Source organism: Dermacentor albipictus, chromosome 5 (assembly GCF_038994185.2).
Source record: "Dermacentor albipictus isolate Rhodes 1998 colony chromosome 5, USDA_Dalb.pri_finalv2, whole genome shotgun sequence".
In the NCBI taxonomy this organism is placed as follows: domain Eukaryota; kingdom Metazoa; phylum Arthropoda; class Arachnida; order Ixodida; family Ixodidae; genus Dermacentor; species Dermacentor albipictus.
The window spans coordinates 90,469,183-90,492,939 of NC_091825.1; the positions used below are offsets into that span (position 1 = coordinate 90,469,183).

General features: G+C 45.4%; 1 protein-coding gene across 5 annotated transcripts in view; it reads left to right on the plus strand.

The window, feature by feature from the left end:
- Positions 1–23,757, plus strand: part of LOC139059927 (neuropilin and tolloid-like protein 2) — a 230,261-nt gene that overhangs the window by 148,371 nt on the left and 58,133 nt on the right. For 4 of the 5 annotated variants that reach the window (XM_070538552.1, XM_070538553.1, XM_070538554.1 and 1 more), the window contains exon 2: positions 19,439–19,677. The gene's annotated coding sequence lies outside the window, so the exon portion shown is untranslated. Of the gene's footprint in view, positions 1–19,280; positions 19,334–19,438; positions 19,678–23,757 lie in introns of those variants that run through there. The other variant, XM_070538551.1, reaches the window with a different exon arrangement.

Here is a 23,757-nt window from a genome sequence, read left to right on the forward strand (position 1 = left end):
ATTACGGCTGTTTGATGTTCGTGAATAGAAATCGATTTGACGTATATTTGTTCGTCATGAATATCAAAGCACAAACCTGTATTTTATTATTCTTACTATATTTGAGCGCACTTCGCGTGCGGCCTACCTTATGGGGCGTTGGAATTAGTGACTGGAGACGGCGAAGATATAATAGGATTTATTATGTTAAAAATTAAATTACACGCTTTCTACTCATCCGCTTTCCATGAAGTGTCGGATTTCAGGCTTCAGTTTTCCGCAGTATAGTAATCTAGTCTGATTACATTATAAGTTAAAGAAAAGCTGTTTATCGCAAGAGGCTCAATTCGCTTATTCCGCGCGTCCAATTCTCAAGTGCGGTGGCTTAATAGCGCACGTTATTGAAATGATAATGTTGCTTCACAAACGGCTGTAAGTGGATAATCAATGCGTTGTTGATAATAAACCTCGCAAGAGAATAGCCAGGATGGGCTTGCAGCCGGATTTAGCCGTGCATTTTCGTGTAGTTTGAAATGTTTGTGAAGAGTCGCATTACGAAACAAGGCTCATATCGTGGCGACTAGATGTTGACAGAGTGTGTTTGTCCATATACCTTAATCATTTCGTAATAAAAAGCAAAGGTACAATTGTTGTCGACAACGTGTTTTTCCGCAATTTGCTTTCTCTGTAGATGCTCTTGCTGAACATAGCAAATTTGTGCAGAAATTGGCAGCTGGCACGCTGCTAGGATGTTCTTTTTAGTCCTCATAGTTTGACGCTCGTTTCAGACGTCGTAAGGACTCTCGTAATTTTATAAATCCCTGCAGGGAGGCCATGTTGCCCTACGCGAATAATGTTTCGTTTTTCTTATCTTCTGATACGTGATGTGATACGTATGATGTGGAGCTTACGTCCGAACATTGGCTTCCCATTCTTCTAATATGATAAGTTCTTATAAAATCCTATATATAAGCTTCTGGAATGATAAATGCAGTGCAGTGTAGATCTAGTGCAGTGCAGTTTCTTTTGCGAAGACGACACATACCGGCTTCGAAGAATGAGCCAAGAATCTGATAGAAGAATACTAACTTGTTTATGGAAATTGTCAAGCATGCAAAGCTGATGATACGAACAAATGAACTATCATCAATAAAAAGATGTCACGATCACTAACTGCTTCCAAACCGATACTATACCTCAATTCTGTTTAGCTTGTTCCAGTTCGGGACTTAATTTCAGGCATAATTCCTGTTATTGTTCAACATTTAGAAACAATTTATCAGGCACTTTCCATATATATATGTACAGGCGCGAACATCTCCTTACGCGCGCTTCATACAAACGGAGACCGAACAGCCACAATGAAAGTCGCATCGACGATGCGAAGCCACCACGACGCCGAAACCGTAAGAGTGGCCAGACACGTGCCACGTAAAGCCATGCGCGGCCGGTTCATTTGTTTCGGGCACGTACCACGGAGCGCATCAAGTTCGCAAAACACACGACGCGTCGATCCCATCGCTGGCCACGTCCCGAGAAACAGACCGGCTGTGCCACCGGCCCGAAGTGCACGGTCCAAGAACACCGCCATAAAAGCAACCACGGTGCGTGTTGTGGCCAGCCAGCCAGCCGCCGTGTCCGAGTCCGCACGCCCGCGTCGGGGCAGGTAGGCACGTACTCGCGCAACCGAAGCGGGCATTGTTACGAGGCCCCACATTGCGAGCAACGGCGTCGGCCACCGCGGTCCGCGGCAACCGGCCGAAGCAGCCCCTCGAACAACGCGGTATACTATAGCGCCGAATTACCCATCTAATAGTTACAAGTCTTGCTTCTCAATGGGTGCGCCGGCATAATGTTCGCCCCCCTTCGCTGTATTCGGAGCAAAGAACAGAAAAAGAGAAAGAAAGAAAGAAAGAAAGGAAGAAAGAAAGAAGGAAAGAAAGAAAGAAAGAAAGAAAGAAAGAAAGAAAGAAAGAAAGAAAGAAAGAAAGAAAGAAAGAAAGAAAGAAAGAAAGAAAGAAAGAAAGAACGTGAATGACCACCTCGTGATGGTTACTTCTTTTAGAGTCTCGTCCGTGCTGGTGCTTGATCCGCTTGTTTCACATGCATCACGAGAGGTGTAAGAGCATATGACTGAAGTGCCTTAGAGAAAACTGTTTTCTTTCTTTCTTTGATTATTTTTTTTTTGCTACCACGCGGTAAGGAAACAAACGCGGCGCTCGATGCCGACGACTATTCTGCGCACACGTTTGTGTGTGCTTGAAACGTTCGTGCGAGGCTCTGTGATAGAGAAAGAGAGAAAGTCCAGACTTTCGGAGCGCCGCGTTTTCTGCTTCCGCATTCCTCCTTCCTTTGCTTTCTCCGTTTTAAGTGGTGCTTGTTATACCTTTTTCAGTCATTAAGGTAATAGTCTTTTCGTTTTCTCGAGCTTTTACGTGCGACAGCCACGGGTGAGTGTAATTACGAGTCAAGCCGTAGGGGGGGGGGGGGGGGACTGCGAGAAGATTTCGACCTCTAACGGGGTTAATTAATAAGCCCACTGAAATCCAAATACACGAGCAGTTTTTTTTTTACGTTTCGCCCTCATCAAAATGCCGCCGCCGCGGTCGATATTACACCCACGATCTCGAGCGACGCAGCGCAACGCCGTAGCCAATAGGCTACCAAGCCGGCTTCTGGATAAAATATAGCAATATGTATTTATAAAACGAGAACTCTTTGGCATCAAACTGCGGTGCATTTTTTTTTTTCTGTTGTGCCAAATTTTGACAAGAAAACAATGATTTGATCGCACCTAATGATGCGTTCGTTGCGCGCTAAAGCTAAAACCTGGTCCCCCCCCCCCCCTCTTCCCCCTACTACACCCACATGTTAAGTGCTGGAAAAGGAGCGAAAAAAAAAAAATCTTCACGAAGTGCAATTACATTTGAAACTCGAACAACCGAAGTGGTGAAGACGCTCCAATTATTTCGTTAAATCGGGAAGTTGAGAAAATCGAGTAAGACATTTTTCGGTTCTTCGAAATCTAAAATTTCACCCCTTCACTCAAGTCCGCGCCCGTGAGAAGGCCGCAAGGTGGCCCAAATGCCATCACCCTAGAGGCATCTCGTACGTCAGAACGCTAACGACTGCTGAGTGTGTTGTTCTGTGCATGGACGCGGCGTGCAGCCTTGTCAAAATAAAGGTGCGGAGATGTTTTAACGCGATAGCATAGAGCGCACGCTTGAAGAAAAACACAACTGTGTCAAATTTAGTAAGAAATCACAGCCTTTTTTACTCATTTATATCTGGAAAACTTCATTAAATCGGATTTCGTTAGATCGAATTTGAACTGTACGTAAGATGTACGGAAGTATAATATGGATAGAATTAAACTTGCTCTCAGGAACGGAGCAAACCAAAAAGCAGTGAAGAAGAAACTAGGAATAGGCAAGAATCAGACGTATGAGTTAAGAGACAAAGCCGGCAATATCGGTACTAATATGAATGAGATAGTTCAAGTGGCTGAGGAGTTCTATAGATATTTATACAGTGCCAGTGGAACTCACGATGCTAATGAAAGGTAGAATAATCTAGAGGAATTTGACATCCCACAAGTAACGCCGGAAGAAGTAAAAGAAGCTTTGGGAGCTATGCAAAGGGGGTAGGCAACTGTAGAGCATCAGGTAACAGCAGATTTGTTGAAAGATGGTGGGCAGACTGTTCTTGAAAAACTGGCCACACTGTATACGCAATGCTTTGTGACCTCGAGCATACCGGAATCTTGGAAGAACGCTAACATAATCCTAATCCATATGAAAGGGGACGCCAACGACTTGAAAATTATAGACCGATCAGCGTACTTTCCATTGCCGACAGGAACACCTTATATTTCTGTCAACCAAATGACCAGGCAGGATCTCGTAGAGAAATGTGCGGAATATAACCAACCCTTATATATATATATATATATATATATATATATATATATATATATATATATAAGGGTTGTATCTATCTATATATATATGTATATAGATAGATATAGCACTCCCTTATATATATATATATATATATATATATATATATAGAGAGAGAGAGAGAGAGAGAGAGAGAGAGAGAGAAGAGATAGGTTACATTGATTACGAGAACGCGTTTGATTCAGTCGAAACCTCAGCAGTCATGCAGACATTACGGAATCAGGGTGTAGACGAGCCGTATGTAAAAATACTGAAAGATATCTGTAGCGGCTCCACAGCCACCGTAGTCCTCCATAAAGAGAGCAACCACATCCTAATAAAGACAGGCGTCAGGCAGGGAGATACAATCTCTCCATGCTATTCACAGCGTGTTTACAGGAGGTGTTCGGAGACCTGGATTGGGAAGAATAGGGGATAAAAGTTAATGGACAATACTTTAGTAACTTGAGATTGGTTGATGATATCGCCTTGCTTAGTAACCCAGGGGACCAATTGCAATGCATGCTCACTGACCTGGGCAGGCAGAGCACTAGGGTGGGTCTAAAAATTTATCTGCAGAAAACTAATATTAACAGTCTCGGAAGAGAACAACAGTTTACGATAGGTAGCGGGACACTGGAAGTGGTAACGGAATACATCTACTTAGGGCAGGTAGTGACCGCGGATTCGGATCATGAGACTGAAATAATCAGAAGAATAAGAATGGGCTGGGGTGCGTTGGGCAGGCATTCTCAGATCATGAACAGCAGGTTGCCATTATCACTGAAAAGAAAAGTATATAACAGCTGTGTCTTACCAGTACTCACTTACGGGGCAGAAACCTCGAGGCTTACGAAAAGGGTTCTACTTAAATTGAGGACGACGCAACGAGGTATGGAAAGAAGAATAATGAGTGTAACATTAAGGGATAAGAAAAGAGCAGATTCGGTAAGGGAACAAACGCGAGTTAACGGCATCTTAGTTGAAATCAAGAAAAAGAAATGAACATGGGCAGGACATGTAATGAGGAGGGAAGATAACCAATGGTCATTAAGGGTTAGGGACTGGGTTACCAGAGAAGGGAAGCGTAGCAGGGGGTGGCAGAATGTTACGTAGGCGGATGAGATTAAGAAGTTTGCAGGGAGAACATGTACTCTATTAGCACATGACCGGGGTGTTGAAGTATGGGATAGGCCTTTGCCCTGCAGTGGGCGTAGCCAGGCTGATGATGATGATGATGATGATGATGATGATGATGATGATGATGATGATGATGAAGAAGAAGAAATGTAGAGATATGAGCAGCAGCGTGTTATTGTGCTTTAACTGCTTCAGCTTTCGAAGAACTTTCCTGGAACATCATTGGTACGCGCTACTTCAATGTCAATAAATAGTTGATAAAACGAAACATTGCCTATTCGTACATTTCTTTTGTTATGTTTCCCATACACAAAGTTTAGACAGACGGTGATGCTTGCTGCTGGAGGAGATTAATTTACGTGAGCCCAGCTGAGGGGTACACAAGACTCTCAGCTTCTGGTCGCCGAATCGAAGATGATAAAAAATACAAAATAGTTCTTGTATTTCCTACGTGAGTCGTTCGCTGAGAAAACAGGGAAGACGACCTCGGATGGGGATCTGAACGCATATTTTTTTTTTGTTAATTCGAACATTTGCGTCCCTTTTATCGCGCACTTGGAAAAGTTTCGCTTTATTAGATGCGGCGTTGTGCGGTGGATACATTTTCTGTTTGCGTTTTCTTCTTTTACGATAATGGATTGACCAAGCCATCCAGGGGAACAATTTTCAGGCCTCCCGTAGTGATTGGCCACTGAGAATTGGCTTAGTTTGGCGTTAAAAGCCCTACGGTCAGTTGTGCAAAGGCATGGTTATGAAATGTTTTGTCTGCTTATGGTTTCTTTACTTTCTCTTTTTTTTTTTTTTTTTTGCTGACGATACCGTCAACACCCGCCGGCAAGAACTTCACTGCTTTTGAAGGTGTTTATTTTATGACCGTGTTATCTCTACGTGAACGGTAGTTCAGGCGCCCCTATAGACTGACGTTTTACAGGTACTTAAGCGCAAAACCGGAGCTGCTAGGCTCCGACTTTCAAGGAGCCGGTGCCGTTCGAACAAATGAAAACGCTCTACTGCATCTCGGGGTAATCGAACAATTACGACCCTGGTGAAATGACTACTTACCGCTATCGCGAGTACTCGCACACCGCTTCTTCATCTGAAAGCATTAGCGGCGTTAAGAGCCATCCTCGACCAGTATCACTGTACCAGCAGGTGTTATTACGTCTACGCCGTAGTTTCAGCAGTGCTTTGATTTGTGTGGTAGTGGCGGTGTGTTTCCGCTGGTATGCCGGCCCTATCTGCTACTTGCATTTATTCACGGCTAGATCTGACAAGCGGTAAAAAAAGCTTTGAAATAAAGAACTCAAAATAACATTTTTTTTATTTTCAAGCATTCCTTCTCTCCAAGCACAACTTGTCCCAATGCTGTGAAAGCAAATGTTATTTCTCACGTTTTCGTAAAGTTTTATGTCCACAAAGATATTTCAAAGCTGCCTACGGCATTAGCGCAGTTTCGTCTTTCCCGGTAATTTGTTTCGAAAAGAGAACACTAGGTTCACTCAAGATCAATGTACAGATTTTTAATAACAAGAATTTCGATAGTTAGGTTATTCGACGCTGTAGTTTAGATTGGGGAATCGAGATCAGGCCAGCGTCTACGCCTTATCTTGCCTAATCAAAGAATATGAAAACGTAGGAGCCGTTCTCAAATATCTGTCGTTAAGTTGGGCCACAAAATAGAATGACGCAATACTTGTTTTTTTTTTTTCTCCAGAGGGATTTCCACTTGCCACACCGAAATCTCACGAGGCCGCAGGCCATGACTCTGGGGCCAATCCAAACGAATTCGTATCCGAAACTCTACGTCTTCAGTAGGTGCACGGAGGTCTCAACTCTATGTCTCGACTGCGGTGGGGTTAGCTATTTTAAGCACGTGCTCCGGGAGTGCCCATCTTTACAGCACCACACGGATCACGTGTTGATGGCGGAAACAATGCATTAATTGGTCAAAAGCCACGACTGGATTGACCAACTCAGGGCTATCCAGAAGGCCCACGATGTGGCGGTGAGGCTTGGCCTTCCCGTCCCAAGTTGGGTGCGGCCCACAGTATCGCTGTAGTTACGAATTGTTAATTCAAGCGCACCAATATCTGGTGCGATACACTTGGGCTCAGTACATAAAGTATATATATATATATATATATATATATATATATATATATATATATATATATATAGACGCCCGCCGAGCAACCAAAATCTTCATCGACGTGCAAAATAAAATCTCCATTTTCCTATACACTTCAACGGTATGCCACCTTCGACAGCACTGCCGAAAATTACTTCGCCCGCGGCAATCGACTCTTGCGTTTCAGATCGAACTGCGACCCGTTGGTGGCTGCGCTTCTCTCTGCCCCTTATGTCAGCTTCCCTTTCTTTTTTGCTCCTTTTTGTTGGAGCTTTTCTTTTTGTCCGGGACCCTCGTGGCGCTAACAAAGCAGCGGCAAAGAGTTAACGAGGAAAACGTTCCCGCGTAGCGCTTTTCTCCGCGCGTCGCGTGCGAAGAGCTCGGGCTAATTGCGTAATTAGCGGCAGGAAACGAGCTAATCGGGTTACGCCGCCAGTTCGGCGCCCTAGCCAAGGAAATGCGTTGCGCGAAGCAGTCACGAAACGTTGCGTCGAAAACAACGAACAACCCTTTGGAGGGCATGTTATCCTCCTCCCTCGCACGTACCGCGTCTGCGTACTTCGTTTCTCCCTGTATATATATATGTCCTTTTTTGCGGTTCTCTAGCCCCACTTCAGCCCACCGCGGAGATTTGCAGGGTTTACGGCGCTCTCAATCGGCTTACCGTACAGACGCTTTAGTTGCGGCGCTAAGCGCAGACTGCAGCGCCTGTCTCGGGCGCGCAAATCCCAGAAAATCGCTGTCCAAAAGTCGGATATCGTTCTGGTTAGGCGTGTAGTAAGTAGCTGGTGCGTTTGCCATTCAAAACGCTTGAAAGAGGCGGTTCGGATTACTGAGTCGTATCAGTTCCAGTTCAAATGGGAATGACTGTTCTACCTTTTTTTTTCATTCCTGTGTTATGCAGCCACCTGCTGCAAGCTTTATCCAATTATCCCCCACGTATACAACTTCCCATTAACGATCATCTTGATCATCATGGCGCTGCAGTACGAAGGGCTGCGGTCTCCAGTCACCCATATAGAGATTCAGCCTATCCGACTGAGGCGAAAAAAGAAAGAAGACACAAAGACACAAAGAACACAAAGATGAAAAAAGACACAAAGAAGAAGACACGTGGTGCTAACATTCCAGAGCATGCGCAAATCAGTTTTGCGCCTTCGTTCTTTTTTCGCCTGAGTGCTTCCTTCAGTTGATAGTCGGCATTCGTGTTGTCCACTTCTCTTCTCTTGTGTACGTGTCTGCACGCCTTACCATTTCTTTGCGTTATGAATCCTTACCAACTAGGTCAGCTTTCTGCATTTCTATGAATATGCATGACGTGAGCTTGATTTCGCTCAGAACAGCATACATTTTAAAGAATTTATTTATTTATTTATTTATTTATTTTTTGTTAACGAAGACCGGCACGGGCCCAGTGATACAACTTGTTGTCAAAAGTGGTTCGTTGACGAACAGTACATACCCAGTGGCACGTACGCTTGGACTCAACTTTGTCCCGACGGTTGCTTTCAACCCGATTTCGATGTCGGTTTCCTGGGCACAGCAGCCCGATGCTCCGCCCATCATAGACCCCAGTGACCCATGATGGCGGGGAAAATGGTTAGAGGCGTCGATAGATAGGCACCGGAAAGTGCGCGAAGTATCGTAGAAACCCCAATCACACTATAGCATACCCGTGTTTGATCAGTGATTCAACCTGTCCTCCCCTTAGCGTTATACGCGTATACCCTTTTCGTTCCATCCACCCCAGTGCGGTCATAAACTTTCTTCTCGTGCATTCTCATTATCATTTGTCCTTTTAACTGTCCATGATATGCTGACAACGAGGATGACGACCACTACCACCACGACGTACACGTCCACCGAAAACAACAACTACAACAACAACAACAACCATCGCCAACGCTTCGCTGTGACAGGGGTACAAGTCGCCAAGCAAGAAGCCACTATTTTACCCACACCGTATTTCATACCAACCCTGTGAAGGATAGATCATCGTTTACAAATTCGACTAGTCGAAACGCTACCTGGACATCCACGTTTTCACCGCTGCCGTTGTTATAAGACGCCGTGGCACTCGAGTTTTCGCTTCTAACCGACCGCTACGGAATTGTAGTCACCTACGCATGTACATTCTACCCGCGCCGCTCAGATTCTCCTTCATCACCATTACAAACGCACCATGAATTACCGGACTTGAGCCAGTTTGTCTACCTTCGGTGCGAAGAGTGATCAGTTCCGCCTGTATTACATACTCGCGCACTGACCCAGCGGTTAGGCGTTCCGCGAGTGAGCTCAAGGTCAAGTATTCGAGTCCCGTCCGTGCCAGCCGCACTTTAATAAAGCTAAAGGCAAAAAAAAAACGGGCAGAAAGAAAGAAACCAACTAATACGCATATTTTCCGTGCATGCTTAGGAATCAGCGTGAATCGAAATTAATGCTCGTCTCCCTCCTATAGTTCCTCTCTGCAGCCTTTGTGTCAATCAGTACATGCAGTTAACCAGTTCCGCGTTTCCACCTTTGCAACCAGAAGCGCGCAACCAGTAGCACATCTGGGCTGCTTTGTTTTTGATCGAGTCGACTCACGTTTGGTAACTTTACCGCGCGAATGCCACGTCGATAAAATCTGGGACGAACAAGACGACTTCAAGTTGGCGGCACTTGGGTAAACAAAATCTATTCAGGCCTCTGCCTGAATAGATTTTGTGACAAGACTGGGCGTGACAAGACTTGAACCTACAAAACTACACACACAATGCCGCCATACTCGTGTCTTGAGCGGCCACCTCCACAACAAGCAATAAATCAATCTAATTCTCGTGCGGATATGCAAAAAAGCACTTCATTTTCCAGCTTAATTTCCTTTTTTTACGCCAGAATATTTTTTGCCCACTTGCGTTCTTTCAGTGCTCCAATAAAGACGACAACGATGCTCATGGCGCGAGCTGCAACAGCTCAACCACGTACACGAACCTATAGTGAATAAGCAATGAATATAACAAGCTCCGAGATCTCTAGACATTAGCCGTGCTGAGTGGCAAAGGAACAGAAAAAAAATGAAAAAGGTATCTCGAAATTTCATTCCGAAACTAGCCTATTCTTGTGAACTCTCAAAATATTCCCTCCTTGGGGGCCTCTGCATCAGCCCTTAGCCACAGAAACGTATACACGGCCATTTACAAATGCACACCTTTCTGACAAGATGGAGGTACCGTGTTAATTTCTTTGACCAATTATTAGATTCGTTAGAATATTGCCGAGGGTATTCGAAACCATCTTATTACCGCCAGATTTGCTGTCTCCGTACGCAAATCTTACGTTTCCTTTTACAAAAATTAATCTCTCTAGAACTAGACTATTCTAAGATCATTTCCAGAATTTACATTCTGTCCAGCCCTAAGTTCTCTATTAAATTTTATCTTCCGTACTCCCTTGAACATCCGGCTTATTGTTCAAAAAGCATAGTCTATGCATCAAGCAAGCACTTTTAACTGGTTTTGCCCTTCTGCTACTCCGAACCAAATCGCAGCTATGAATCCCTAGCTAAGTGATTAGTATTTTAATTAAGTAGAGTGGAGCATCTAAAGGGTGTTGCAGGTAACTTGAGCCAACAATTTAAAAATGAAAGACGCGTCGGAAGCGAATTGAACCGAAGACATACTTTTCGCAAAACCTTTCAGTAACTCAGGCAATTTTTCGTCTTGTCCATAACTCACCCATTAATTAAGATTGATTGCCTAACTTTTTATTATTGACTGAGGACTTCAAGTCTGATACGCAGATTTATAGAGCACCTTCAGAAACCACGGACCGAGTTGGTTCCTTTACGATACGTCTCACGTAGTCCATTTTTCCAGGTTGCAAATAAAGCCCACGAAATATGAAAAAATCCACGCGACGGAGCGTTTTGGGCAGTGGTATCGTGCTGCTCTCAAGCGTGTGTTCGGTGAGCAAGGTCGGCTGCATAGTGGCTGGTGGCGGCGGTGCGGCAGGGCGTTCTTTATCTCCTCGGCAGCGTTGGGCCAACAGCATGCATGTGCGCCGACTTCCGGCGGCAGGCACCGGCCCAGCTGCCTACAAAAGGACTACGTGAGACGTATCGTACAGGAAACCACTTGATCGCTGGTTTTTGAACGTGCCCTACAAATCTGCGTATCATACTTCGAGTCCTCAGCTAATAATTAAAAAGTTGGATAAATAAACCTAATTAATGAGTGAGTTATGGGGAAAACAAAAAGAATGCTTGAGTTACTATAGGCTATTGCGAATAGCATACGTTCAGTTCAGTTCGCTTCCGTCGCGCCTTTAATTTTTGAATTCAACGTTGCAAAAATTTGCAACGTTGAACTAACAGCACCATGCAGGTGAATACGAATAGAAGAAATACAGGACACTTGATGACCGCTAAGGCTGTTCTTATTGACAAGAAAAAACAAAAAATGAAGTACGGTACAGAAGAAAAAAGAAAGGCTGTCAAGCAAAAGCAGTGCTAAAGGCAAAATCGACGTACAGGGTACTCGGACTGGGTAACCTGAAATTGGGACATCAAACTATGACGCAATGTTGCTTAATTGCATAGTAGTTTTACGCTATTCGGCTCATTTTCTTCTTTATATTGCAAGCCTTTACATGATTTACCGCACCTTCTATTGCTTTTATTTGTCAAGTTGTCTCATCCGCTTTTCTTCAACTTTTTTTTTCCGTACGCACACGCACGTCAACGTTGGATTCTTTCGCGTTGAGACCGGTTGAAACGCTTTTTTTTTTAACCAAGAAGCCAGAAGGGCGCATCCCGAAGATAGTGCAGCCTATGCAGTAGTGTGCTTAATTTTTTACTATATTGGCACTAATTACATCTGAACTTTTCATTTTACCTACCTGCCGAGTAATTCTCGCTTCTTGCCTGCTGAGACCTAGATTCTCATGCCCTTTACGACTTGTTACGATGCTCTGGAAACTCGAAAAGACAGTTTTTTGGGACCAACATCATCATAAAAACTTTATTGTACAGACTGAGGAGTTTGGAGCATGCTGGCTCCCGGGCCCTCGCACGACCCCACTGCACCTAAGCGTTTATGTTACTTCGGTCCATAACGCTGGTAGCCGGTTTAGTTGCCATGGCTTGGATTACCGGGTCTCCAGAGCGCAGCAGGGACCCCCAGTCCACCCAGCTGCTCAAGTGCCCTAAGCCCCGCGGGTGAGGACCCACAGGCAATAAGAAAGGAGGTGGAGAGCAAGAGCGTGAGGTTCGGGACAGAGAGTACAGGCTCAAGTGAGGAAAAGTGGGTGATAGTGAGAAAGAGTGAGAGGAGAGGGGAGAGTGCGTGTTTGTAATTAGCGCCAAAGGGTTACTTGTCCATTGCTAAGGAATTTGCGCGGAGGAGGGTACAGCTGACGCACCACCTTGGAGGTATGCGTCAGCTCGTTGAAAGTGTGCGCGAGCTCCTTCGTGGATCTCGGATCGGAGGCCGCAAGAGCCCGGTTTAAAGAACCTCGAGCTAAGGAGTTGGCGGCCTCGTTTCCAGGATTCTCGCAGTGCGCGGGCACCCAAATCAACACCACATGACCGGGCGGAGGTGCAACGGGCGAGTCCAGAATGCAAAAAGCAGTGACGTAGACTCAGCCTCGTGCGAAATTAAGGATTGCAGTTTTGGAATGTCGAATCATCGGCTAGTATCCGTATTCCAAGGGAACGCAGGATCTACCGGCCTGTGTTGTTTTGCGTGACACGAAGGTATTGTGCTTGGTGGTGCGCGTGTACAAGTTCCCCGATTGTGCTGTGACGGCCTAGTTTTAAGAGTTGGTCGGTAGGTGTACTTATGGTAAGGTGCAGGGCTACTTTGTATGCCCGACGAATGAGAGCATCCATGGTGTTAATTTCACGACGAGAGAGCTGGAGATAGGGAGTTGAATAGAGTACACGGCTGATTACAAAGGCGTGAACAAGGCGGCATAGATCCCGCTCCCTGATGCCTTAGTGGTGGCCCGAGACCCAGAGGATGAGGCGCGAGATCGCCCCCTACTACCTGCTTTAGTCTCCGGAGTGTAGTGGTGTGCTTCCCATAACTCTGGATATGCATACCAAAAAGTGTACCATATAACAATCTCTCCGGAAACAGAACTTGCCGCTCTAGGTGCCGCTGTTCTTATATCGCACATGCCAAACCTCGAAAGTGGGTTTTTTGTGACTCCAAGGCAGCCCTTCAAAGTCTGCAGTCAGCCTTGCGACGCAAGGCCCCTGACCAACTCGTGTTTGACACCAGAGAGGTTCTCTATGAAGCCCTCATAAACGGACATGACGACATCTTCCAATGGCTTCCGGGACACTGTGGCATCGTCGGAAATAACCTTGCTGACGATGCCGCCCGGTCATCCCATAAAGAAACCATGACCCTTCCTTTATCCTTATCGAGGACGTATGCTGCGAGGAGTCTTCGTTCACTTGCTCAAACCAAGACTGAAGCTTTGTGGAACAACCCGATTTTCTCCAACTACCGTCTCAACCGGTTGGATCGTATACACTGAAGCTGCAAATTTCATTGAACTTCTCCCGCCATGATACAACTTTACTGTGCCACCTCTGGTTAGGGGTGGCTTCTACAAAAGCCTACTCATTCCATATTGGAAAGTCCCACACATCGATCTGTGACTCGTGTACCTGTGAAGACACGATTGAGCACGTGTTGTGTTTTTGTGATCTCTATGGCAACGAACGCAACGTTCTTCAGAGGGTGTTAAACAGATTAGATAACAGACCATTTACAGAGACTAAGGGCGCTATAACGTACAGCTATACCAGACTTTTCTATTCCAATTCTGCAATCATCCCTCCACCACTCGCCAACAACTTTTTGTGACCACCCCCACTTCTCCTGTCTGTCATGCGACGTCACGAAAACTGCAGTAACTCCCCATGATATGATGTGAACACATTGATTATGCATGACTGCAAAGAAGAAAAGAAAAATAGTTATTTCTGATTCTACGCCGTTTCGCCATTACACCTCTGCTTTTGGTCAAAAGTTTTCGGGCTGCACCCACTTCACCCGCCTGTCACGCGACGTCACAAAACCGCGAAAGCTCACCGCATCAAAGTGACATGTACGCGTTAAAGATGCATTAATATGCCGAACAAAACGGAATTTTTCTCTGAATAGCCACAGGCTGTCCCATTCCGAAATGAATGAAACACGGCTCCCGCCGATCGCTCAGGCACTGACTACTCGCACCTGCCGGAGAGCATGGGTTTATTTGTGTGCAATAATGCTTCTTGCGTGGCTGTGTCACGTTTTCGAGCACTTTCGGCACGTTTACGACCTCGCTCAGTCAACTTTTCTTTGCTGATGATCCTTTTTAGTGGTATTCTTAACCTCCCGTTGCATGCCGCCGCGATTTTCAACGAGCCACCCCAAGCTAAGTAAAGGGAAGCGGACCAATCACAGACGCCGCACCACCCTCTTCATCCGGTTATCGATTTTCAGTTTACTGATTCGGCACAGTTGAATCCCTCTCCGCTTGAGGCATGCTCCTCGCCTCTTATCAGCCACTTAGATAAGACAAGCCGCTCAGTGTAGGCAATGTTATTCGTTTTTAAAGCAAACAAAAGTGACCTCCTATAAACGAGGAAAGCGTTTGATTGGTCTCTTTAAACAACCCTGCTGGCCACCGCCCGATATTTGCATCTGCGGTTGCGCAAATTTGACGTCGGGAGATTGGAATAAAAACATATTGGAATAGTATTACGTTATAGGGCCCTAAGGGCCCTTTAACGTAAAACTATTCCAATATGTTTTTATTCCGTTATTTCCGTGTTTTCATTTCCAGTTATTTTTGGTTTACAGTGCAGCCCCATCCGCATCTAATAACATAATACATAGTCGCACATGCACAAAACACTCAGTTTTCATGAGGCAATGCAACGAAGTGCCCCCGCCACATTCGTCCGTGAACATCTCATATTCACTGTGTCAGTAAAAAAAATAAAGAAAAGAAAGACGCAGTTTTTTTTATGCAACGCTACATCTACTGTATTATCAATAGTAGCGAAACGTGACAGAGTTGGTGGAAGTTTGCATATGACAAGCAGCACCATCAACTAAACGGCAACGAAGAAGATCACAATGCAAGCGCGACGATTCTAAATTCTTCGTCTAGTTAAACCTCATGCTTTAAAAATGTATACTGCATTATCATCATCCTCGGGAACAGGAAGGAAAGCTTAGGTCTCTGAGAACGGCACCACACCTTTAAGGAGATTACGCGAGCGACGCGTAAAGAATAGCGTATGATCAAAAGCATTACGCGAGGGATATTTCCAGACATAACAAGCGCGGGTGAAGGAAAAGACGTTCCTAACCATCCCGCATGTGCGCACTTGAACGCGCAGAGTTAAGCCGTATAAGCGGGTCGAAGTTCCAGCCATAGTGCGAAACCATGTCGCCAGCCTGCGTGGTATCTTCCATAACAAGGACTAGCAGTCGCTATCCGTCACGTTATGACCCGGCGATATATATCGCAGCATACGTAACGAAGACTTATTTTTCTTGTCCCTTTCTCGCGGTCCTGCCTCCTGGTATCTTAAGCAGTTCAAAACCACGATGTAGACGAGGCTGCTAGGCTACCTCCAAAAAAATAGCACGGGAGAAAAGAACACCCGGAAGGAAACAAAAACAAATAAAAACTGACTCTCATCCCCGGCGGCCAATTTGTCCGCGTCGCATCTTGCGGCACGCGTCGATAAAAAACCCAGACAAACAAATAAAATGAACGAATGGTAGTTGTTACTTTTGTACCTTCCTTATGTTTTCCCACGTCCTTCCCCATTTGCGCGCTGCAGTTTAAGTAGCAAGCGGCTGCTCAGCGCGAAGACCGAGAGGAGGCACGAAGGAAGAAACTTACGCGTAAGGAGCTTGTTGCACTTGGCTGTTTTTCTCCACTGTTCTTAGCTGCGCATTTGCTGTCGATAACAGGACCCACTTGCAGCAAAAAAAAAGGAACAAACAGCCACCGCCATTACCGGAACTGCCATGTGGCACAGTCCCCCACCAGCACCTTCATTCGCAACCCGTGTCATCGTGGCTGAGCGCGCAAGTACGAACGAGGCTTCCGGAAGGGCGAAAAAAAAAAGGAAGAAAAAAAAAAGGAACACCGCGACGCGTCATTAGGCTTATACGACGTGGTTCCTCTACTCACTTCGCAAGCACCTTGCGAGACTCCATATAGCTGGAAGGAATAAAATAACGAGGGAAGCCGGAATATATATACAAGACCAAATACATGGCGGCCGCGCACAAATGACGCAAGATACGTGGGCGAAACTAAACGGAACGTCGACTCCCCATTTTCGGCGTCACTTTAGTTGCGTCCATACGAAAATGGCAACGCTCCCTTTTCCCCATCGTCTCCCCCGGCGCTGGAGTTTTTCCTTTCGGGTTCGGGACAGAAGAAAAAAAAGGAAAGGAACTGGGCTTGGCCGAGAGGTTGTGGGAAGGGTCTGGGGAAGGCAAGTTGCGCTTAGTTGAGCCTAACCGAGTGCGGTACGCTACAAACGTGAACATGCGTGCCGCAGATGGCTTTCTAGGAGGGACGATGTTTGCGAAACGACGGGCAGCGGGCCGTCTTATGGCTCGAAAATGCACTGCGTCGTTTACTCACGCAGTTTTGCAAGAAGCTTCGGTGGTCCTGCGCGCGGCGTACCACGTGATTCGTACGTGAGCTACGGGGAACTAAAAGCCCTGTGCGCGGGTCAAGGTAGGTTGCGAGTGAACTGCCGTTGCGTATACGTATACGCGTATATAGCGCATTGCGGTTGGATTTTCTGGAAGATTCTTTAGTCGAGAGAAGTTGGGCGTTGATTGCACCGTCCATTTGATCTGCAGTGAATGGCAACGAGCGCGTTCTGTTTATGCATCTCGTCGGCAAGCATCCGCGAATGCCACTGAAACTAGCATGATGATGATGATGATTATAGATAGATATATTGTAGAAAGAGAGAGATGACAGAGAGCCAGATGTCGGGGCGACAGTTGTTTGCTGTGAGGTGGTTCGTGCTTTTGTCGGCGCACTGTTTTTTTTTTGTTTAAATTTCGGCGTTCTTTTTTTCATAGCGTGTAACAATGTTTCTTTGGGACAAGAAGTAGGCTAAGGATAAAGAGACGCTGCCTGTATAATGAAAGGCGGAGACGTTTGCTTGCCTTAATGCCTGCCGTGCTACATCCAAGTGGTCGGTGAAATATGATATGCGTGTACACAGAGATAGACAAACACGCATGTGGCACATAAACCTACGTACACGCACACATTCACACTACACAATTAGAAGAAATAGCATTTAACCTCATGATACAAATATTTACTGCTTATATTAATGAAACGAACAAGAATGAGGAATAAGAAGAGTGAGAAATTGTCCCCAAAGCAATAATTTTGGTTTGAGGATTGATTAAAAGAAAGCAGAAAAGCTGTGAGAAGTTGAATCACATTTTGTATTGCGTTTAATACGTTTAAATCTAAATATACAAACTTTCATGTTGCATGAATGCCCCTCCGTTTATAGCCGATTTACAGGGAATTGAATATACATTTTCTTTGACGTAAAAGGTTAACATATTTTCAGCATCGGTAAGAATTGTATATCGCACCTATTGCTTTCTCTCTGTTCTGAATCATTTCACCATGGTTTTAAATTAGTTATTGGCTTGGTATTTCACTGACTATGTATGTTTACTGCATACAGCGCAATCAATCCCCCCCCTCCCCTTTTCTGAATGACCGTAAGGTATCTTCAAGTTGACAGGTTTTCACGACAGCTGCGACAGCACTTTGGTTTAAATGTTTTATTTTTCTTATTTTGTGATGTATTACAGCCCGAAATAAAATTCAGCTAATTCCCTAAAGGATGAATAGTGAGGATAAAGATCTATGCACAAATATAATAAACTATGGGAAACATCGATTTTGATAGCGAACGAGGTGTAAGAGCGATAGTCAATGGTAACTCAAGCTTTCTTTGATAAAAGCGTTACGACAAGCGCATCGATCCCAACGTAGTTACGTCATTTATGCCATGTTCACAATATACTAGCATGTGCAGACTAGTGGCTGTTAACGCGTTGAGAATCACTCTTTTACACGCTGAACTAACACATGCGTCTACGTACCATTCATAATGTGTTGACCACTTGAACTCGTTCATTTTAGTTTATTAACAAAAGTGAACGTCCTGTTGCTCTAATGCCATTCTCGTACAAATGCTTAACGCACAAACGCCTAACTTTCGGCTTTCATTTGAGTAAAAACTCCTTAGAAAAACAAAAGTACGGATAACACTTCTCGGTTCATCATGTGTAACACATAAACGAGAGTCCATGGAGTCGTGCCACAAACTTTGTGTACTGCGCCAAGCACGTGAACTTTGGTGGGCAACATATTACATAGACTAGAACCTTTTGTATGAGATAAATATCCTCCATGCACCTCTTCCTCGATCATCCCTCCTATGCTCATTCCCTTTCCTGTAATTGCAAAGCCCACCTTCTTCTGCTGGCATACGTTCAGTTGTAACTCACTCAGGCTGAACAGTTGCAGCACAGACAGCTGCCATTTCCTTTCTTTCTGTAGAACAGAATACTTTACTCTCGCACACCAGCCGCAGTGGTTGCCTAGTAGCTTTGGTGTTGTGCTGCTAAGCACGAGATGGCGGGATCAAATCGCGGCCACGATGGCCGCATTTCGATGGGGGGCGAAATGCAAAAGCACCCGTGCACTTAGATTTAGGTGCACGTTAAAGAACCCCTGGTGGGCATAATTAAACCGGAGTCCCCCACTACGGCATGCCTCATAATCAGATCGTGGTTTGTGTCACGCAAATCCCTTCAATTTTTACTCTTGCAGACACGTCAAGAGCAAGCACACGTAATCTTGACCCCAGTCGCCAATAATCGCTGTAGTCAATCGGTTTCGATGACGGAGCAGCTGACGACAAAGCCATGGCGAGTGAACACTGGTGTCATGCATGCGATAAAAACAAGCAAGACGCTGTCGCGACTGTACTCTCGTTCCTTCCGCTAACTCCCGCCATCGCCAGCAAAGAATGGCTGCTCCACTGCCAATCGCGCTCTATTGCCCTCCCTCCCTTCATTTTCATTAAGTAGTTTAATAAATAACTACTACTACTTCATCTCTGTTTCCCACTTTTCTTTCTTAACTTCTTTGCTATTCTGTGCTTGATGTGTTTTCCCTATTGCACTTGCAGGCTTGGCACTGACGCAGTCGTGCAGCCCAACCGGAACCGATGAGTGAAGCAGTGCGGTTCCTTCCGTACCGCCGTCCTCTCAGGAGGCCGCAATCCTCGCATCGCGACGACGCTTGGGACGCAAGTGCAATGGCGGAAGGCCCCAGCCAGCGATCGCATGGCCTGTGATCCGGGGCGACGGCGTACGGCTCCTGGAACGGCTCGTTCATGGGGAGCGCTGCGGTGACGGCGGACACAAGGCGAGACACTGCGTAGCTAAGGGCAGTAACACTGAATGGACACAGCGGTTTTGGTTTAGCTGGTCAGATCTAGAAAACGTGTTCCCAACAACGAATTTCTAAAGTTCTATTTGTTCATATTTGTTTTCTTTTGTGCATGCGAGTATGTGCGGATGTTCCAGACCATCGCGCCGCTTCGGTTATCAACATCGACTAACGAAATGAACACGACACGAATCACCTTTGTAGATGCCGAGGCAGCGTGTTAATGCAAGGAGCCAGATGAAGCAGGGCTTAGCGATCCGATAGAACGCTGCATTTTTAGGCCGTGCACTTACCCAGCGCTTTTGGACATTGCCCCGGCGGCTATGCGTTATAAGCTTCACCGCAAGGCATTAAAGTAAATCAATTGGCAATATTAAAAAAAAACTATATTTCAAAAGGCCGCCCGAATTTCATAGACTTTCACTTAGAAACGTCGAGAGGGTATGCACTTCTAATAACATGCGTATTTATGGAACTTATGAATGCGAAATCATTATATTTCCTTTGAGGCCAAATTGCTGTGATGTAGGCAACGAGTGACACCCAAGATCATGATCGGTGACGTCAACAGCGCGTTGTATGTTGTCAGTAGTAATACAAAATTAAAGTTATAACAAGCTAGAGTACAGTGACTTAAGGTGGAGTAAGATGAATTTAGGCGAGGTAAAGTGAATGAAGGTGAATTATAGTGGACTAAAGTGAATTCAAGTGGATTATGGAGGATTAAGGTGGATTGAAGTGGAATAAAATGAATTAGGGCGAATTATGGATGGTACAAATGAGAGCAAAGTGAATAAATGTGAACTAAGGTTGGCACAAGGTATAGCAAGGTGGATTAAGGTTGGTACAAATTAGAACAAGGTACATTAAGGTGATTTTGTGACGGACACGAAACAATGTATGACGTCACGTATCACGGAAGTAACCAAATAATTACAGAAGTCACAATGCTTTCGCATTGAAATCCCGTAGCAATACTTAAGTGACTGTCACTTTGTAGTACCTCTTCTACGGTGTAATAGCAGTTTTTTATTCAGGACCATTATTCTGCTATAAAGTAGCAAGGACGTTACGACTAATTGCAGTTAATAAGCACGCTAATAAAAGAGCATACCCTCGCCATGTTCGGAACTGAAAAAGTTATTGAAATTTCGATGGCCTTCTGTTTTCTTTGTTGTTTTTTGTTTTCTTTAGTGATGCCAATTGAGGTCCGCCCATGCACTGTGGTGAAATTTGACAGAAAGGCAAATGGGGAATGGCCAGTATTCCTGGGCATGCTCATGGAGCAGGATGTTAATGTGAATGCAGTATACAACGATGGTGTTCTGTTTCAAGAAATGCTTTCTTTGCTAATCCACAGGATATTTACAGAAAGTGGCTGCTAGGCGCTGTTGTTCGGCTGGATAGCTCACACGTAGGAGACAAATCCTAAAGCTTGTCCCAACTGACGTAAGCCAATCTTTCAGAGGAAGAAAAGGATATAAAGACTACTGTGCGCGATTTGATTTTATGACCGTAAGTCTTATAAAGTCTTATAATCGCAGCATGCAGCAAAATTTCTTAATGTTTTTGCCTTATTTGGACAACACGACTCGCGTTAGCTAAGGCACACGGTTGTAATGAATAGACTTAGATGTGGCCATATGTATTATCCCTGCGGATGTACCAGAATTCGGCTCTTTTCTCGGCAGAATTAAGCAGTTGCACAACAAACTAAACATTCTCACTGCAACACACACACACACACACACACACACACAAACACACACACACATTTTCAAGCGCATGTCTCCTTTATTAAAGCCAAGCATTATGTGCCCTCGTTCCCGTAGTTTGGCTCATCTCCTCAATCTCTTCATCACCGACTAGAGTAGACTGATCTTGAAGGTAGTGCAATAGTAAATTTGGCTGATTGCCGACATGGTATAAAGAGAACTGGGCCCATCCTGGAGACAGCGTAATCCGATGTAGCTTGGGTCACGTGGTTCGTGTGGTAGAGGTATCCCTGTCTTGCCGATTAGACGGGGAGGCAGGCATTCGCTGAGCTCTAAAACGCGCTGCGAAAGTTGAACAGTTTGACAACATTCAACGTTCAGCATTGAAGCTTCACCAAACCTTCGCTTCATATAGATTCCAAGCAGTAGGTTGGATATGAATATTTTTCCAGAATTGCGCCATTATTCAGGAGGTTTTAGGTATCACCATGTTATAGTGGTGGTCGCCAACATGTTAAATCCGCAAGATTATAATGTACACATGATCAATAATTGGCAGCTAGCAAATTGAGGCAAATGAAAAAGTAAGAGCGCGTTAACCTGCACCTGCATACCGTCACTTTCGGGAACGTGAGGCTTATAACGTGTGAAAAAGACAAGGACGAAAGGAAGACGTGACACACACAGGCGCTGTGTATGTCACGTCTTCCTTTTGTCCTTGTCTTTTTCACTTGCTACAAGCCTCACGATGTTTTACCAACAAGCCCAAATCACTGCATTACAACTTTCGGGATACGCTTCCCTTTTGCCGCTCTTTCTGACTTTATCACTTTTGGTGGCGTTGTGTGCTAGCCTGCACGCACCGACAGTACAGAGAGAAATACGTTGCAGACTACGTGACATGGACGAACTAATGACTAATGAATACCTTCAGCGCACCAATTACATCAAACAGGGTGCATTTCATTGTGATAATAAGTGCTGACAGGTTGTCGCATGGCGTACTTTAAAAAAGGCCAGCCGCGGGCGTCTAATCAAGACAACCGCCTCCAGTAATGCTTCGACTTGGCCCCACGGGGGAACCCGAGTGTAATGCCTCGCCCCTTTCCCCTTCGGGAGTGTTTTCCCGGGCGCTAATGAGTTTTGCCGCGGACGGAAGAAGCGGCGCGAGACGGCCGTGTTGAACAAACGCACGCGTTCGCTAGAGTCGTGGCTCCATTACGCTAAGTAGGTTAACGGTCCCAGCGTTTCGGGCCAAGTCGGATGCAGAGTTTCGGGGGCTCCTCGATTGTTGAAATCTCGCCCGGAGAGAGAGAGAGAGAGAGAGAGAGAGAGAGAGAGAGCCTCCGAGACACTGCAGCTCTTCGGGACGAGATTGAACTACCGTGTTCCGAAGACGGCCGAGGCGCGTGGTGACTTCGCCGCGCCTATGTATACGCGGACGTGTTCTGGCTCTCGGCCATGGTACCGAATTCAGCATACGCGAACACGCATACGCGTAAGGAAGTCCAAAGAACGCCGACGGCTGTTTGCGGGGGACGAGCGATTAGGGGGGAAGTGAATTCGCGACAGATTATGCAAATTGTGCAAAACACGAGCAGCCGCTCGCGATTGAAGGAAGTCGCACGCCGTGCAAGCCCCATTATTCCTCGTTGAGAAAGGAAACGTCGACTGTTCCGCTTAGTAAAGCTACTTCCGACAGACCTGATACATTAGTTGGATGCAATCAAACCTAAAGAATACTGTAAATTCAACAAAAAAAGGGCTAAATTCAATGTACAAGTGTAAATGAGAAGATTTGACCAGGCATTATACTGATAGCGACGGCAAATTAGATCGTAGTCATGAATTCGGTGCCAAGGCCATGAAGTCATGTAAAGTGAGACAAACTTTAGGAAAATATAGTGCGTTTTCACGCTTTCGGTTTAATTGGAGATTAAGTGAAGAAAACCCAAAAAAGGTGCGACGTGTAAAGAACCACGAAACAATAACTTCCTTGACGAAAATTTGCCTGAACCACTTGGTTCATTGCTCAAAGCGACATAAAAAACCGCGTGGAACAATGAGAAGGACACGTGTAAAGGATTTATCTTCGTTCCGTGGCGTTCACGTATCCCGTAAAATGCACATCAAGCGCGCATGTAGTTTTAAACATTTTCGCAGCACCAAGATCTAGCTTTCTACAACTGGACACCGAAGGGGTTCGACTGGTTCATCTCTAGCCATAGCAAGCGTGAGTGAGAAGCATTTGAGTAGCACGAACTACTCGAACTCTGAGGGGACAGGGCTTCCTTGCGGTGTCCGTGAGTAGCTCTCATCAGGAACAGTCAGCAGCGGAATC